A 19,947-nucleotide genomic window follows, 5' to 3' on the forward strand; every position below is an offset into this window, starting at 1 on the left:
GCTTCCACAGTCATTTTCTGAGAATTTATAGGCTTTTTAAAGCAAGAAAAAGGAAGTGACATTTTCAGGAAAATCATGTTTTTCATTTGATAATCATGTGTAATGTCAATTAGTGTTAATTGGAGTACTGTGCATGTCCTGAGTGGAGGTGTCTCAAACTGTAATTTAAAATTTGCAGGATATAATGCCGTACTGTCCCATTAAGCTGTTAGCACTGCGGCTCAATTAAAGGGGTGAGTGAAATTAAATCACGCATGTTGCCACATGGTCCGAGTGAAGCAGGCAACAGATCTCTTCGGCTCTGATCTAATGGGATTTGGTTTTTCCCTCCACAAAGCCTGGCCACTGAGGATGATGGATCATTTATTAGCATCACATTTGGCATATAGGCTGAGAGGTGCATAGTGTAGGCTTGGGACCCTTGATTTTCTAGGCTAATGTCTTAGAGCTATCAGCATATTGGGTGGGAGTATACATGTGATTCTGGGATGCTATAAATGAGCAGTTTTTGCACAGTTGGAACTATACTTTAATAAGAAATCTGTGGAAACAACCTGAAAGTCTATTGACAGATGAATGGATAAAGAATATGTGGTATATATATATGCATACACACACACACACAAACACAGTGGAATATTAGCCATAAAAAAGAGTGAAATAATGCCATTTGCAGCAACATGGATGGACCTAGAGATTATCATACTATGCAAAGTAAGTCAGAAAGAGAAAGATATGATACCATATCAAATACCATATGATATCACTTATATGTGGAATCTAAAATATGATACAAATCAACATATCTAAGGAACGAAAACAGACTCACAGATATAGAGGACAGACTTGTGACTGCCAAGGGAGAGGGTGTAGGGCAGGGAAGGATTGGGAGTTTGGGATTAACAGAGGCAAACTATTATATATAGGATGGATAAATAACAAGGTCCTACTGTATAGCACAGGGAACTATACTCAATGTCTTTTGACAAACGATTATGGAAAATAATGTGAAAAAGAATGTATATATATGTCACTTTGCTGTACAGAAGACATTAACACAACATTGCAAATCAACTATACATCAATAAAATAAAAAAAAGAAATCTGTACAGTGCTTGATGTATATGCCTGGTGTATACTTGTCAAAAGGAAATAATCATAACATGTGGGAAAAGCAGTTAGATAGAGTTTCTTTTTTTTTGACAGCCACATCAGAAAATTAATCAGCACACTGTACCACTTTTATAGCACCCATGAGGAAATTGCAACATCTTGGAATTAGATCCAGAAATTTGCCAGAGCATAGGAATGACAAACTGAGAAAAACATAGTGTGCACATGTGGTTCAAAATAAGTCTGATTCCTAGAAATCTTATTAGTGAAACACTGAAGCAACTTATCCAAGTATAGGCTCTGTACCCTTGACCAAATCTCCATGTTACCAGTGTCCTTACCCCTCACCAAAAAAAAATCAAAGAGAACATTTTTCTATGCCCTGTCTGCTTATAGAACACAAACTCAAAATTATTTATCTTATTACTCACCTGGGATTAAGGCACGTTCTGAAAAGCCCAGCAGATCTGATAAACATACCAGCCCTTCCAAAGGTGCCTCAGATGAAAGAAAATGGAAAGAATCTTTTATTCAAACCCTTGTCAGTTAAAACAAGACAGGATGATTAAATTGCTAGATCTTCCACCTTGCAAAAAAGCTGATTAGAGGAAGCTTTGGGAAGGGATTTAAAAGAGGAGAACAGATACTTATAAGGAGGCTTTTAACCAGACATGGAATGCGATGCTGTAGCTGAAGCCAGGAGCTGGTCCTAAGAGGGACTTGAAACGATCTGGTGAGAAGGTGCTTTGGGCAGTGGCATCTCAGACACTGGTGGAGATGCTGAGAACACACATGCCAATAGTTGGGGATCAGTCTATGAAGGAGCGTGTGGTCAGAGTTGAGGTTATGATGGATAGAGGATGCAAAAGTTTAAAGATGTGCTTGGAAGAAAGGATGTTAATATTTCCAAGAGCCAGGCAAAGGTACTCAAAGAAAGAATAAATTAAAACAACTGAAGCAAAGATACTCATTGAACAAATGGTTTGCAATTCTTTGACAAATGCACTAGAATATTGTCTGCACAGTAGTTTAAATGCTGAAAGCATTCCCAGTTAGAATAATTTGAAAAGCACTCAGAATGGTTATCCATTAATAATCCTCATCAGAATTGAGGGACGAGGTGTTGTGGCACCTGACCCGTGATGATGACATGATGGTGAGTGGCTTGGTTCAAGGCTTGGGACTCAAATCGTCAGGATGACAAAGGGGTGTGGGTTACAATGGAAAACTACAGTGGCATTATCTTGTAATGGTTCTTCATTTCATTTAAAATCAAAAACCTCGTGGTACATGGTCTACAAGGCCCTACTTGATTTGTTGCCCACCTTTCTTACCTCTCTGACTTCATCTTCTTCTACTCTCTTCCCACTTCCTCATCATCTGTCACACTGGATTCCTTGATGTTTCTCGAAGATGCCAGATACACTCTGCCTTAGGGCCTTCACACTGTCTCTTCCCTCTGTCTGGAACTCTTTTCTCCAAGATGCCTACATGTCTCCCTCCCACATCTGCTTCTGCCTTTGTTCAAATGCTACCATTTCATTAAAGCCAACCTTCACCTCCTCATCTAACATTGCAAATGACCTTCTCCTACCCATGACGTGCCCTCTTTCTGTTCTATTTTTTTCTATTCTCCATTGTACTCATCATCCTCTAATTTACTAGATTATTCTTAATTTTATTATGCTTTTAAATTTGTAAATATCTCTATCTGATAGAATGTAAGCTTCATGAGGGCAGGGATCTTTGTCTTAGCCATTGATGTCTCCAACCACCTAGAATAGTGCTTAGCACAAAAAACTCAGGCTGAGGGCAAAGGAGATTTTGGGGGTGGGGAAGGTGTGATTTTTGTGGGAAAAAGACTAGATAGAAATTATGGAATATGAGAATATTACAAAAGAAAGAGGAAAGAGAGAATTTAAAGAAATATTCCTGGGGTCTATGGGTCCCTTTTGCAGTATCTGTTTGAGAAATACAGATAAAGGATTTAAGTTGTTTTAATTTTGTATAGTCTAAAGTATTTAAAATATTTATTTTTGTATAGATAAAACATGCACGTTCATAAAATTAAAAAAAGATGTGCAATGAAAAGGAAATCTCTTCTCTTTCCTCTCAGTCTCCCAGACATGTAGGTTCTCTCTCTAGAGGCAATAACTGTTGCTAGTTTCTTGTGAGTCCCTCTGCCTGTAGGCATACTGTATGCAAATTCCTGCACCTTTCTTTTCCACTTAGCTTGGAGATATCAGTATACAGATAAAGCTGCCTCATTCTTTTTTAAGTCGCAATGGAATATCCATCGTAAGAATCTATTATATTTAACGAGTCACCTATTGATGGATACTTGGGACATTTTTATTCTTGTGCTATTACAAACAATAGTGCGATAGATATTTATATGTATATTCTTTGCATGTGGTTTATGACATGAGCAGCAAATAGCTTTTCCCAGTTTGTTTTTTCACTTCATTCATGTATTTTAAAAAATCTTTTTATCTTGAAGACATTTTTGGGGGTTCAATTTCTTGTGTTTAGAAGACCTTCCCCACTTCAAGATAATAAAAAGAATTCTCCCACTTTTCTTTCAATTTTATTTTCATTTTTCACCTTTAAAATTTGAGCCATTGGAGTTTTTCTGATTAAAAAGTGTGAGGTAGGGATCCAACTTTATATTTTCAACACCTTGCATTAAAAACTCCATCCTTCAACCACTGCCCCACTGGTTTGTGATGAATTTGGTTATTCTGGCTGGGAATGAACTATGTGAGTCATAGCTCTATACACATTACAATACTTTTAAACAGCTTTTTGAGATTTAATTTACACACCATAAAACTGACCAATTTAAGGTATACAATTCAATGTACACCATAATCTAATTTTAGAATATTTTTAAAACTACAAAAAGAAACATACACGTTAGCAGTCACTCCTCATACAAAATACTTTGAAAGATTGCATTGAATTATGTAAATTTATGTAGAATATGTGCTAAAATATATTATTTTTTTCCACTAGTGTGCTCCTTTGGAGTTAGAAAATCAAAGCTCTGGAAATATTGTTAATTTGAACAGATCTGTCTTGGATGTTAGCTGTAAATGACTCTCTATCCTATTTTTCTGTAAGGATTACAAAGTAACAGATCTTTAATTTTTTTAAATCCCTATTTTAACAATTATAATACTTTGTGGTACTATAGATTTCGAAGCCTTCATGTTAATGTATATTTTGAACCTGTAAGGCAGGAATGTAGTATATAGTGTTTTGTAAAATTTTAAAGTCATAAAACCCTTTATTTTTGCTAAACTAGCTATGGAAAACACTTGGAGAAATACTGAATAAATCAGTGCAAAGATTCACCTTCTAGAAAATGTGTCCACAGTTTGAGAGCTTTCAGTAAATAACATGTTTTTTCTTTATTATAAAATAAAATAAGCCCATGCATACATGGTCAACTAATACTTGACAAGGGAGCCAAGAATACTCACCAGGCAAAATATAGTCTCTTCAATAAATAAATGGTGTTGGAAAAAACTAGATATTCACATGCAAAAAAATAAATAAATAAGAAATTGGAACCCTATCTCACACCACTCAAAAATATAACTCAAAATGGGTTAAGGACTTAAATGTTAGGCTTAAAATCATAAAACCTCTGGAAGAACACCCAGAGAAAAAGCACTTGACACTGGTCTTGGCAACAGTTTTTTGAATATGACACCAAAAGCATAAGCAACAAAAGCAAAAATAAACAAGTGGGACTACATCAAACTAAAAAGCTGCATAGCAAAAGAAATGATCAACAAAATGAATAGGCAACCTATGGGGGAGAAAATTTGCCACTCATGTATCTGAGAAGAGGTTAATATCCAAAATACATAAAGAACTCATACAACTCAATACTAAAAACCAAATAATCCAATTAAAAATGGGTAAAGAATCTGAATAGACATTTTTCCAAAGAGGACATATGAATGGACAGCAGGTACATGAAAAGATGCTCAACATCACTTATTATCAGGAATTTGAAAATCAAAACCCCAATAAGCTATCACCTCACACCTGTTAGAATGGCCATCATAAAAAGACCAGAGACAATAAGTGTTGGTGGGAACATGGAGAAAAGGAATACTGTACACTGTTGGTGAGAATATAAACTGGTACGGCCACTAGGGAAAACAATATGGAGATTCCTCAAGAAATTAAAAATAGAACTACCATATGATCCAGCAATAGCACTTTTGAGTAGTATCTATCTGAAGGAAATGAAAATCATTACCTTGAAGAGATATCTGTATTCCCATGAAAACTCTAATTCGAAAAGGTACATGCAGCCCAATGTTCATAGCAGTATTATTCACAATAGCCAAGATGTGGGAGAAACCTAAATTTCCATCAACAGATGAATGGATAAAGAAAATGTGATATATATATATATATATATATATATATATATATATATATATATATATATATATATATATATATGTGTGTGTGTGTGTGTGTATATATATAAAATATACAATGGAATATTATTCAGCCACAAAAAAGAAGGAAATTCTGTCATTTGTGACAACATGGATGAACCTTGAAGGCATTATGCTAAGTGAAATAAATCAGGCAGAGAAAGACAAATTATCTTGCTTATATGTGAAATCTAAAAAGCTTAACTCATAGAATCAAAGTAGAATTGTGATTAGCGGGGGCTGGAGTGTGGAGGAAACAAGGAGTTGTTGGCCAAAGGGTACAAACAAAGGATCTTCCAGCTATGAGATGAATATGTTTTGAGGCTCTAATGTATAATGTGGTGTCTATAATTAACAATACTGTATCATACACTTGAAAGTTGCTGAGAGAGTTGATCTTGAATGTTCTCACTACACACAAAAAATAATAATTACCTGAGGTGATGGATGTGTCAACTAATCTTATTGTGTTAATCATTTTGCAATACATATGTGTACCAAATCTTCATGTCATATACCCTAAACTTACACAATGTTATATGTTAATTATATCACAATAAAGCTGGAAAAAAATTTAAAATGTAGTTGATAGACATGTAAAATTGTCCAGCTGCTGTACAAAACAGTATGGTGATTACTCAAAAAATTTAATATAGAATTATCATATAATCCAGCAATTCCATTTCTGGGTATACCCAAAAGAAATGAAAGCAGGGGCTCAAATATGTTTGTATAGCCATATTCACAGCAGCATTATTCACAATAGCCAAAAGGTGGAAGCAACTCAAGTGTCCATTAACAGATGAATGGTTAAACAAAATGTGGCACATACATACAATGGAATATTATTCAGCTTTTAAAGGAAGAAATTTTTGACACATATTACAACATGGGTGAATCTTGAAGACTTTAATGCCAAGTGAAATAAGCCAGTCACAAAAGGACAAATATTGTATGATTCTACTTATATGATGTGTCTAGAATAATCAAAATTGTAAAGAAAGAAAATAGAATGGTGATTGCCAAGGGCTGGAGGGAGGGGGAAATGATGAGTGAGTGTTTAATGAAGACAGAGTTTCAGTTGGGGAAGATGAAAGGTTCTGGAGATGGATGGTGGTGATGGTTGTACAGCGTTGTGAATGTACCTAATGCCATAGAACTGTGTACTCTGGCAAATTTTATGTTGTGTATATTTTACCACAAAAAAAACTAAGTAAAAAAAAAAGATTAATTAGGATGTATGGAACCTACTAGTATTCTTATTACTGTGCTTTAAAGACACCATTTACTCAATCCCCACACCACTTTAATGAAGTTGGTGCTATTATCTTCACTTTACAAATAATAAAATGGAGAGTCTGAGGGTTCAAGTCCACACAGCCCAAAAGATGGCCCAGGCAGGATTTGAACTGAGCTCTTTTGTCTCTAAACACTTGGGTTTTCCCTGACATCATGTGAGGGAAACTGTAACATTACTTCATGGCAAAGGGCTCGATTACTAATTCAAGTTGAAAATGTGTTTTGCCTGGAAATCATTAGAAGGAGGGTAGGTAACCATGGAGGCCAAAACGAGATATATCCTTGGCCTGCAGGGGAAGGGATTTCACAACAGCAGGGTTTGTCCTCCTCTGGCTGCACTAGGAGTGCACCGTGAACAAGATGGGATCGGACCTGAGCTGCTCACACCCCAGTGCCTTCTGTTTGTTCTTCCTCAGCTCTCCCTTTGGGGCCCTGGTTTTCCTCCTCAGAATGGCTTCTTCTGTTGGCCATGAAGTCCCTTCCTTCTCCTGTCTCTACTCCACCCAGCATAGCCACACAACCACATTGTGTTATGGCTAACTATTGCTTTTTCTCCACCAAAATGCAAATTCTATCACGAACATTTGGGACAAAGACTGATCTACAGTAGAGGCTCAACAAAGGTTGAATGAAGGAAAATATTCATCAATATTTATTCTTATAAACAGTTCATAATTTATAAAGCTCCTTCTGCTGTATGTAAAAGGCTATGATGGCACAACAGTAATCTGTTCTAACATCTGTCAAATATTTTGTCATCTACAGAGCAACGTTAAGCCTGTATCATCTTCCCAAGGACCCTTTTGTGTTAGGTCGGACAGGAAACCAATGTCCAGAGAAGTCAGGTAACTTGTTTATGATCACAAAGCTAATGTCAGACCAGAGATTTGAGCCCAGGTCTTCAGTTTCATGGATTCTTCTTCCAGAGCCATCTGTTTAATAAACTCAAAAGCTACCATAATGAAATAGGACATTGCATCCACATCTGTCAAAATTCTAAAAAAAAGTAAACACCATACCTTGCTCTGGGATGGTGGGTTGCTCCAGAATTCTAAATCCACAAGAGACTGAGGATCTTTCATGAGAGCTCAGAGAAAATCTTGCTTTGGTACCAGACAGAAAAACAGATCCAAGTTCTCAGAGGTTTCCAAATAGTTGTGCTAAAAATAATTCTCTCCGTTAGTCCCAAAGAGCCAGAGGCACTGGAAGTCATTCATTGGGTGAGGCTCAATCAGGGCCAGTTAAAAACCTCGATTTTGTTTGAGTTAAACCTGAAAGTGCCTGCTTTTCTTGACCGTTAACTGTAGAGGCGCCTCCATCTCTGTGTGTTGCGGCCTCGTTTTCAGATTTGTTTACTTAATTTTTTCCCCTCTTCATTTGTTTTCCACTGAGTGGATGTTTCAGGAAAAAAATTACTCACTGAGTGGAAATTATTTGTTAACTTAGAGAAAAAAGTTATGTCCTTTTTGAGCATTTTCAATGTAGACTCTTCAGATTCTGGAAGTGGGATTGTGTCTCGTGAGATAACAAGGAAAGATGTCCTTATTCTGGGTAAATACGGCAGGAAAATGGTCCCTCATCCTATGTGCTGCAAAATGAAAGAGGGTGATGAATACTGTACTGCTGTTTTCTTTGTTCTCTGAATGGATAAATGATTGGATATTTTCTGAAGACTAATAGGTCTTTGTTTGTATAGAGAATGGATCACAACTCAAAAGGCAGAATGCTTCTCCAGACCCTATGACGACTCATCTTCAGTGCTATCAATTTCTTTTTGTCCTTTTGATACGAACTTCATGTATATCCTTACAACAGCAATATGTAATTCATAATGGCGTTTATGGAAACTGAGTGACCGAAAAATTTTGTTTTTATCTTGCTTTCCCCACCATTCTTCTCAAGCTACTAAGAATGCAAATTGAAAGAAATACTTCCAGTTGGGGAAATGAGCACGAATCACAAATTTGACCGAGAAGATTCATGGTCTTTATTTTGCCTTAGCTATCCACCCTCCCATCTGGAAGACATAGTCTTTTGAATTTATTGGCTGTCCAAAATCTGAGTGCCAACATAGAGTCATAAAAATAATGCCTTGAGCATAGAAGTGAGGCACAGCTTTTGCTAAAGTAGAGTAGGATCTTAATCAGAGAGAGTTTCCTCATCCTCAAAATAAAATGGTTGTCCTTATATTACTCAGCTATAAAAAGGAATGAAATTGAGTTGTTTGTAAAGAGATGGATGGACCTAGAGTCTGTCATAGAGAGTGAAGTAAGCCAGAAAGAGAAAAAAAAATACTGTATGCTAACACACATATATGGAATCTAAAAAAACAGTACTGATGAACCTAGTGGCAGGGCAGGAATAAAGATGCAGAGGTAGAGAACAGACTTGAGGACATGGGGGGGAATGGGAAGCTAGGGCAAAGTGAGAGAGTAGCACTGATATATATACACTACCGAATGTAAAATGGATGGCTAGTGGGAAGCAGCTGCACAGCACAGGGAGATCAGCTCGATGCTTTGTGATGACCTAGAGGGGTGGGATAGGGAGGGTGGGAGGGAGGCTCAAGAGGGAGGGGATATGGGAATGTATGTATACATGTAGCTGATTCACTTTGTTGTACAGCAGAAACTAACACAACATTGTAAAGCAATTATACTCCAATAAAGATATAAAAAAATAAAATGGTTGTCCTTGATTATTTCTAAGTTTTCTCACCGTTCTTAATATTCTCTCATCTTGTGCCTCGTGAGGTGGAGCTTAAAAAATAATGTCAGCCACTCTATACCTTACATACAAGTAGAGATACAAGTCACCTGGAAGGGGATACTTGTTATTGAGAGAGGTTACTCAGGTGACTCTTTGCATAAAGGGAAGCACTTGGTAGTGGTTTGATGAAGGTTTTCCTCTCAGGGACCCTTGGCTGGAGAGGGGTTAAGACTATTTACTTATAGCATCCAGGGCCTTCTGGAAAGGAAGGAACCAATGACCCAGCCCCTTCTTTCCATGATGTAAACTTAAAGAAATTAGTCATGGACGACAGGGTTGGTTTGGTCCAAAGCCTGCTGTGAAGAAAGAATACTGTGGACCACAGAATGGAATTGAGCGGGAGGTACTTGGGTGTCTGGGCCAAAAGCATTAAAGGATTTGGGGGTGGCTGGTTTTGGTGGAGTATGTGGATGAAGCTGAAAGTTCGTCTGTCTTCAGTGATTCTGTCATCGCAGCTCTCCTTTGGGGAACAGTGGTTGAACACACAATGGTGAATTAAGAGGGTCATTATATTAAAGCTTAGTAAGGTGGTAGTACCAGGGTTAGTGAGAGCATCTCCTACAAATGGACAAGCATCTACTAGATTCTGCACAATCAGAGTGTGGCAACTTGGTGGCAGCTAAAGCAACAGGACTAGTGGACAAAACTTTTGTTTTTCACTTTCTGCCTGGGGTAGAAGTAGACATGACCCCATTTGAACCAAGAATGCCCCTAGAATTCTTAGATCATTCATGGAGGGGAGGATTTAGATCTTGACTAGTCTACCTGCTAATAAAAGAAAATGGGATCCTGAGAACTAATTGGAAGAAAGAAAAATGGCATGACTGTATTTGAACTTGAACTGGCACATAGGTCATAGAGGCTGAATTCTTTCATTAGTTCACTCCTAGCCTAACACCACAGAACAACCCACTGTCTTGTGTAAGAAGGCCCTAACTATCTGATTTGAAGGTAATCTCTCCACACTCCCCTCTGAGGTCTTCTAAAAGGCTGGACTAGAATAGCAGTCCTTATAATCTTAATTTCTGGGATGTCAGCCTGTGGATATGTTCATTTATTTTTATACAAGGGATGACTTTATTTTTACTGAAGTACAGTTGATTTACAATGTTATGTTAGTTTCTGGTGTACAGCAAATTGATTCAGTTATATATATACATATTTTCTTTTTTCAGATTTTTTTCCATTATAGTTTATTACAAGATATTGAATATAGTTCCCTGTGCTATATAGTAGGACCTTATTGTTTATTTTATGTATAGTAGTGTGTATCTGCTAATCCCAAACTTCTAATTTATCCCCCACCTCCCTTTCCCTTTTGGTAACCATAAGTTTATTTTCTATATCTGTGAGTCTGTTTCTGTTTTGTAAATAACTTCATTTGTATCTTTTTGTAGATTCCACATATAAGTGATACTGTATGATGTTTATCTTTCTCTGACTTACTTCACTTAGTATGATAATCTGTAGGTCCATCCATGTTGCTATAAATGGCATTATTTCATTCTTTTTTATGGCTGAGTACTATTCCACTGTATATATATACATATATATATATATATATATATATATATATATATATATATATATATACATATACCACATCTTCTTTATCTATTCATCTGTCAGTGGACACTTAGGTTGTTTCCATTTCTTGGCTATTGTAAATAATGCTGTTATGAATATTGGGGTGCATGTAAATGATGACTTCTTAAAGGGATTTTCTCATTCAGTCTTCTTTGGATTGGTACAATCTCCATCAAAGAGCTTAGAAATGGGTAAATTTTTTGACCTCCAAAAGAGGTAGATGTGTTCTTATTTTTCTGTCTTAACTTGACCAAGTGTTGACACAATTTATGGGTGTTCATATTTGTTTTTTCTGTGTCATTCATAACTTCCTTAAATTCCCTTTAGTGTTTGATGGCAAGGTTTCTTATATTATTAAATTATAACTGTAATTTTTCTGTTCTGCAATATTTGATTTTTTCTTCATTATTTTTCATCTTAGCTAACTTATTATAATCTATATCTTCCTGGATTTACTCTTCTTCACAGAGAGAATAAAACCTTTGAAATTGTGTCCTAGAGCATTCAGACCTCAGATGTTACTAAAGCTTGTTATTGCCTATTTCACTCAGTTATTTTCACACTTATTTTAGAGACAGTAGCAAAAAAAAAAAAAAATGATGGGTAGAAAAATATGCTGAAGGAAGTATTGGCTTAAAGTAAAAAAGTCGGGTTCCATTTACACCTGCCACTCATGCCGAGGCCAAGGTCTTATTCTGTCTTTTCTAGGCAGACATTTTTTTCTCCTCTCAGCTTGTGCTTATTTTCCTGTAACCTTAACTCACTTTTCAACTGAATTCAGTTCAATCTAGATCAATCCAATCAACGTTCACGGAACATCTCACAGTGTGCTGGTGAACCAGCTCTCAAGAAACAGGTACACATTGATAGCTTTGTCAGTTTCCTTGGTGTAAATACTTCCATCACGGCCAATTTCAAGCTACCAACCTGATATTCACTGAATACAAAGTTGTGTGGAGTTGGCCCTTGCTAGCTGGTCTAAGCTAAATCAGTACAGCACTGGGAATATATATAAGCCAATTCTCGGTACTAGAATTATTTTAAAAAGAAGGTTCTAGCTTATGTGCTAAGACATTACATCATTTTCTCCTTTAATCCTCACCATAACCTCTTGAGGTGAGTAATTTTATCATCCTCCCTTTGTAGATGAGGGATTTGGGCAGGCTGATCCACAGTTGGCCTACCTAACCACTGTACCATGTATCCCCATAGGGTGTTTCTAACTTTACAAGACCAGGTTCCTGCATCCACACAGCTTGCTGGTGGGTGGATTGCACGTCTGACTCCTCCTTTTCCTCCCCATAGCACTGGGTTCGGGCAGGAATCTAACCTTGTCTTTCTAGCCTCAGTGCCTTGCTTATATCATCTCCTCTTGCTTGCAAGTCCCTGTTGGCCATGTCCTTCCCATGCCCTTTTCTTCATATGCTTGCTTTTGTCCTCCTTATGCATTGCTTTCGCCAGAAAGTCTCCCTGATACTCTCAGCAGGTACAGCCTTCACTTCACTCGAACCCTCCTAGCACATTATTTGGATCTCTCTTATGCACTTTAACTCGTGGATTCTTAACTAGATCTACTGTATCAGCACACCAGTGGATTAGTTCTAGATACTGATACTTTCCAAAAGCTCTATGGGTAATTCTGATAGGCAGTTAGAAACTGGGCATCGTTACCTTATCTACTTTTGCTCAAATGATACCTCCTCTGTTAGTCCTTCCAAGCCAGGGAGTGTCAGTGATATAAATCTGATCTGGTCTTCTCACTCTTTTAGTCTGTTCTTTTGTTAATCACCTCATTACATACTTATTGAGCTCCTACTATATGCCGGATACTGAGTGCTTGATCTTGGTATTCAATGGGGAGCAAACATGGAGCCCTTACCCTTAGAGAGAAAAAGTCTAGTAGGGAAGACAGACATTCATCAAATAAGCATAAGACTATGTTTAGCAGATGTTAATTGGGATTTTCCATCATCTTGGAGTTTCAGTTGAGCACTCAAGGCAGAGAATAATGGGCAATCAGTTCTCATACATCCATTTAAGACTTGCCAAAAACCAGCTGGATCTGATACTAGCTATAGTCCATTTTTACCCACATAAGAGAAAACTAGAAATTCGAACGGGATGAATAGTTGAAGGGAGCCATCAAGGTAGAGAGTCATTAGCTGATAAGGGAGTGCCAAGGACCTCTCCTCTCCCTTCCTATGAGGGAGGAGATGGAGGAATAATACCCCCTTCCCCAACTCCCAGACTAGTGGCAAGGACCCCAAGAGATTATGGATAGTATTAGAGGTGCCTGCAAGAAAGAAACCATCTTGTTCTCCAGTTGGATATTAACTGAACTGTGAAACTGAAAGCCTTGCAGTTCTCATGAGATCAGAGAAATGTGGGGGAGCTTGACCTACCCCTAAAGTTTGATGTCTTATGTGATCATAGAAATTAGAGAATTCTGAAGGCAGAAGGCTGTGTGGAGAAGAGAGAGCAGTGTAGAAGCAGCTATTGGAGAGGCAAGGATGTATGAATTTCCCAAGAGGAAGATGTTACTGAGGATGACAACTGGGATTGGGCCATTTATTTGGGACCTCTTGAGCCAGGAGGGAGTCCTTCTAGGATGAGGAAGCCAGTAAGAAGCCAGCTAGCATACCACTGACTGCAGAAGCTGAGGATGGTATGGGGGCAAAGTGGGGTATCACCCAAGGAGTTTATCACCCATATTAGGAAATTGTACAACATGGAGGTCCCTCAGAAAGCCTCTAACGGCCATGGGAAATGTTCAAACAGAGGAGCCATATTTGAATACCTGGAGCACCAAGCAGGTATCGGCAGTCAGAAAAGAACCATACAAGTACCTATTAAGTAAACATACTTTGGTCACATTTTTCTAATTCTCCTCCCTTCTGATCTGACTCTGGACATGCCCAAAGTAGAAGGAGAGGTAGGAGATGGGGCAAGAGTGAAAAGCATAACATATTCTGAGCTGAAGACTTGGAAAGGACAAGCTTTCTATTGGATGTGATATTGAGGTGTTGATTTAGATTTGTCTTTTTAATGTCTGAAAATGAGTCACAATTAACCAACGAGATTATTCATGTCATTCAAAGTGACCAGAAAGCTAAGGAATTTGCCTGAGTTGTCACGAAAGTGCAGGGAAGAAGATCCAACAGGATTTGACTAGAAAAAGTGATGGGAGAAAAATGAAGTCGCTTCTTGTTTATATCATATTTAAGACATAGAAGATCATTTGATAAATTCAGGAAACTCTGGAAAGTGTTTTCTGAAGGGAAAGCAAAGGGTGTTATGGGAGTGTTTAAGCAGGGCAACCTAGCTGAGACCTAGGGCTTGTCTGAAGAAATGACATGTGACCTGAGATATAAAAGCGGAACAGTCATTAACCAGGAAGAGAAATTAGAAAACACTTCCAGGCTGAGGGAATGCCATGTGCAAAGGCTCTGAGGTGGAAGAGGATGATTTTGAAAGAAGGTCATTGAAAAGAGCAAAGGAGAGCATATGCCCGGAGGGAGGATATGCCTAGAACTAGCAGGGCTCTGCTGGGCTTGGAAGGTTCTGGTCTTTATCCTGAAAGGCTGTGAGCAGGGTTTTATGGGGCAGGTTGCCAACTCTCCCTCAACCCCAACTCTCCCTAACCCCATTTTCCTGCCTCTCGTTGAGGTGACTTCAATAAGCTATACAGACTTCATTTGGCTTATGAACTGAATCTGCTTTCATTGTTGAGAAAGATGTAAGTTCTTGTGACAAAAGTGGTTTGCATATTTAAAAAAAGGCAATTCACACAGTCATTGAATGAACAAATGTCATGACCTCTACCTTGTGCCAGGTGCCACCGCAGGCCCTGGAGATGAGGAGCTGAAAGAGGAAGACAGGATTCTAATGCCTTGGAACTCACTCCAGTGAGAATTTCAAGTCATTAGGGAAGGAAGGGGCCTCCGAGGGCATCTGTCTGATTTTCCCATTTTAGAGAGAAGGAAATACCTTCAGTGAAAAGTGACTCTTCCAAAGGCCCCATTTATGGATAAGACCAGAGTTAGAACTCAGGTCCCCTGTAAGATTCTGTCCTCTGTACAGCATAGCTGGATACCAGGACCTGATTCCTGACTTCACACAGAGAAGACACTGCAGTATTTTTCATACACATAAATACTTACTACTGTGGATAATTGAGAGTTAACATGGTAGTATTATCCCAGATCATAATACTTGATTTTCATCTTTCTACCCCAAATATCACTTCTTATATTTTAAATCATAAGAACATTCTTAAAAATTACAGAAAATTTTGAGCGTACACAAAAGTAGAGACCAAATGGAAAATGAGTTGCTGTGTACCCACCACCCGGCTCAATAGTTACTGAGAAGAATATAATTTCATTGATACCCCTACTTAACTAATCCCTTACCCCTGCATTTGGTATGTTTAGAAGCAAATTCCACACATCATATCATCTATTTCATAACTATTTCAGGAAAACCAAGGAATTTTTTATCATCTTGGGTAATAAATAACAGAGTGATTGACACCATACAGCTTCATCAGCCCTTGAGACTTTTAACCAAAAATGGGCTTACTTTAGAGTAGTTTAAAATGTCTTAAAAGCACTTTACTCAAGAACTGCTACACTGTGCACTAAAAGTTGCGAAATGTAATTTTATGTAGCCTCAAGCTTTCTCAGTGAAGTTTTCAGAGTCCACAGGGGAGCTCTCTGGTGACTTGTTACAGAAATTCCAAGAAGTTTGGAGCTCATTAAAGGCCTGTCTGTGGGTCCGTGGGTTCCAGGAAAGACTACAGTACAGAGCTGGCCTTTAGTCCTGCCACATGTCAAGGATGGGTGATACTGCTGCCAGGTGCAATTTTTGGCTTTTACCAACATAAGCTGTCATACCATCCTAAGACTGTTTAGGAAACACGAGAGAACTAGCATCATCTTTATTTTTTTCATGGAGCATAAGCTTTTGATAGTCATACATGTTCCTTTCTCTGCTAAGCACTATTCCACTGTATGGGCGTACCACTTCTGGTTTGTCCATGTACAAGCTGAGTGACATTAGACTTGTTTCCAGTGGTCAGCTCTTCTGAATTAAAGCTGAAATAAACTTTCATGCACAGGTCTTTGTGTAAACATGTTTCTATTTCTCTTGGCTGAATACCTAGGAGACAGATTGCTGGTGAATATGTTACATGTATATTTAACTTCATAGGAAATTGCCAAACTGTTTTCCAAAGAGTGTATGCCATTTTGTATTTTCAGCAGCAATGGATGAAAGTTCTAGGTGCTCCAAATCCTTGCCAACACTTGATATTACTGATTTTGCTTTCAAATTTTAACCATTCTAATTGGTGCGTGGTGGTATTGTGTTGTGGTTTTAATTGCATTTCCCTAATGATGTTGAGTATCTCCTCATGTACTTATTTGCCATCCATATATCTTCCTTGTTGAAGAATCAGTTCAAATCTTTTGTTCACTTTGGGTTACCTGCTTATCATTTGTTGTAAGAATTTATATATTCTAGATATATATATCAGATGTGTGTTTTACAAATAGTTTCTCCAGTCTATGATTTGACTTTTAATTTGTTAGTTATGTCTTTTGAAGAGAAGCATTTCATTTTAAGTGTAGTTTATTAAATTTTTTCTTTTATATTTAGTGTTTTTATATCTTATTTAAGAAATCTTTGCCCAACTCAAGGTTACAAATATTTCCTCCTAGAAATTGTATAGTTTTAGGTTTTATATTTAGGTTTATGATATCTTTTAATTTTTTATATGGGGTGAAGTAAGAGTCAAGCTTTTTTTTGGGAGGTTGGGAATTGAGAGACTGAATATACAGACAATGGCCAGACCATATTTACAATAGACTCTGACCTACAACCTTAGGCAACCTACCCAGGAATCCAACCTTCTTACCTATCATAACAGCCAAGGAGGTCAACTTGTTGTTGTAAGCTAGATGTGCAGGAAGTCAGACTACTGTCTCTAGTAACAATCCTGGAAGCCAAACAATAACCCCTGTAGCAATCAGCCCCACATAGCCAGGACTTGATTAATAACTGACAGCTTCCCTAATTTTTGTCTCTACTTCCAATGTAAGTCTAACCAAAGAAAGCCAAATATACACCCCAATCAATCACATAGGATATCCTTTGTCTGGTTATCCCACCTACAGCTTTTCTATGAAAATTCCCTCCAGTCAGGGCATACCTGAAACCTTCTCTGTCTTCCACTATAAAGCTTTCCCACTCCTCTGCCTGTTTTTGAATCTCTGTCAAAATGCAAGTGTTGGTGGCTCACTCCCTTGCTATAGCCAGCTCAGTTCCTTGTTCTCATTTAGTTGGTCTTCATTTATTTCCACAATACGGATGCAAACTGCTTCGTTTTATTTCTCAGTTTCCGTAAAATCTGGCAGGGAAGCAGGGGTATTGTTTATTGAGGCCCCCAATAAGTGTGGGAAAGCCAACTCCTACTTTTAAGGGGTTTGCAGTCTGTAGGGAGAAGCCAGTCTTTTGTACCTGAGTTACACTTGATATAAACTCAGGGATAAGAACGTGCACCTTACAGTGTGCTCCTTTGGGGCAAGAACCCTGTCTTATTCTTCTTTGTATCACCCACTTATAGCCAAGGCCTAAAATCTAGAATTGCTCAATATATGCCAGTTGACATAATGACTAATTCTAATTAGATGCCCAAATAAGAGCATGACAAGCAGTCGACAATGAGGATTGGGTTTTGGAAATAAACACAATGGGTGTGTATGAACAGCCAAGTAAATAACTCTCCTACTTTCCTACTTTCCTCAGTTTAGGCCTGGATGTCTCATACCTGACCTCTTGCAACAGCCTCTTAATGGCTCTCTCTGCCCTTGTGGTTTTTTTGCCTTCAAGTCCAACCTCTTTAGTCTGCTGCTAAAGTGAACTCAAACAATGAGCATTTGATAAATAAATATTGGTTAAATGAAAGAAGAATAGCATTCTCCTATTTAAAACCATTCCAATAATTCAAACTACTCTGTGATTTTATGACCTAAAGAAAATAAAAATCTACAAAGGCAGGAAATACACAGTAAACAAACATGTGTTCAACGTCTACTATTTTCCAGGATGGATAAATAAATAAACAAACCAATATTAATTGAACTCAGACCTCATTCATTGGTAGTTCCCATGTTAAAGTGTTGATGAGAGCTAGATGCCTGGTTTGAAAACGTTTGGAGTGTCTGAATCTTGAACTGGATTGTTAAAGAATGAAAGCATTCACAGCAATGCTGATAATCATAATAATGCTGATAACAAAGATGAGAGCTAACTGGTATTTCATGCTTACTACATGCCCAGCATTGTCCCAGCACCTAACGTTTATTTTATCTTCCTAACGGTTGCATGAGGTCGGTATGCCACATTCTAAGCTCCCTGAGGACAACAATCAAGGACTTGTTCCCTCCCAGAAAAGTGCATGCATCAGAGGAGGCCCTCAACAAATGACCGCTGAATGGATATTATTATTCCCACTGCGTATCTACATAAGCTACAGCTTTAGGTGGGTAAGGGACTTGTCCAAAGTCACCCAGTTAGTAATTGTTGGAATCAAGGTATGAAGTGTTTGGTTTTAAGCAGAGTGTTCTTAGGTCCCAGGTTTCCACAATAACTGCTTCTGCTAAGATATCCAGCTAGACCACGGATGGAACTTGAGGAATCAAGAAATCCTGTGTGGAGTTTCACTCTGCTGGAGCCCAGCAGGCTGATTTGAGGCAAAGCAAAAAGGAAGGAGGGTGTCTCTGAGGTCAGCTGGTCAACTCTGGCTTTAGAGTGGCTCATTGGGGTTATATCCCTGGCCCTGGGAGCAATTCTCCTGGGACCCTCACAAGACAGGAAAGAGAGGAGTTAAAAGGGAAGGGGGACCTGAGATCTCATCTGCTTGCCTGGAGAGGAAGTAGGCAGCATTTGCGGCCAGCTAACAATATCCTCCAGTTTGTTAAGAGTAATAAAGAATGAGCTCAAAGGCATCCATTATGCAGAACTTGGCCATGTGACAAATACCAGGGAAAATCATAGAAGGTGCGAATGGAAAGTGGGATTATTTGCTAGTACATCAGTGCCATTGGTTGGAATGGTGAGATCCACCTTGCTCTTGGATTCTGGGGCAACTTGGAAGCCAAAAACACCTGCTGTCCTGTGCAGCTGGTTACACAGGGCCACTCTTTTTCTACTGGGCAGATGTGGTCACTGAGACGTACATATCTGGCCTCTCAGGACATTAGCCAGTGGCCAGGACAAGGGACCTATCTGAAGGGTTGCCCCTGGCAGCCCAGAGGAAGTTCCTCAAGGGGCTAATAGTCAACACCATTTATTGGGATTCCTAACTTGAAGGCAGCAAATAATAGCATCCATTTATTAAGCACCTACTCTATGCTAGCCACAGTAATCCTGACCACCTAGTGAAGTAGGTATTATTACCTACTTATTACAAATGTTTATTTTTTTATTGTTCTATATGTGTCCGTTCATAGATCTTTTGTTCAAAGATTTGTAATATTGCCCATACACTGTTGCTGTTTGCTTTTTTTTTTAATCCTCTCATTGTTCTATTTTACAGCAGATTTCTTTCATGTTTGTATTCTAACATTTCTTTTCTTTTTTGTTTTTAATATCTTTATTGGCATATAATTGCTTTACACTGGTGTGTTAGTTTCTCATGTGTAACAAACTGAAT

At 38.2% G+C, this 19,947-nt stretch overlaps 1 protein-coding gene across 8 annotated transcripts in view; it reads right to left on the reverse strand.

The window, feature by feature from the left end:
* C1QTNF7 (C1q and TNF related 7) overlaps nucleotides 1–19,947 on the reverse strand; it is a 147,989-nt gene that overhangs the window by 7,619 nt on the left and 120,423 nt on the right. For 2 of the 8 annotated variants that reach the window (XM_082389538.1, XM_082389534.1), the window contains one exon: nucleotides 1,545–1,611. The exons of 4 other annotated variants lie outside the window; for them this stretch is intronic. The gene's annotated coding sequence lies outside the window, so the exon portion shown is untranslated. 2 more of the 8 variants (XM_082389539.1, XM_082389537.1) reach the window with 2 other exon arrangements.

This window comes from Balaenoptera borealis (genome assembly GCF_965194805.1).
Source record: "Balaenoptera borealis genome assembly, chromosome: 4".
Classification (NCBI taxonomy): domain Eukaryota; kingdom Metazoa; phylum Chordata; class Mammalia; order Artiodactyla; family Balaenopteridae; genus Balaenoptera; species Balaenoptera borealis.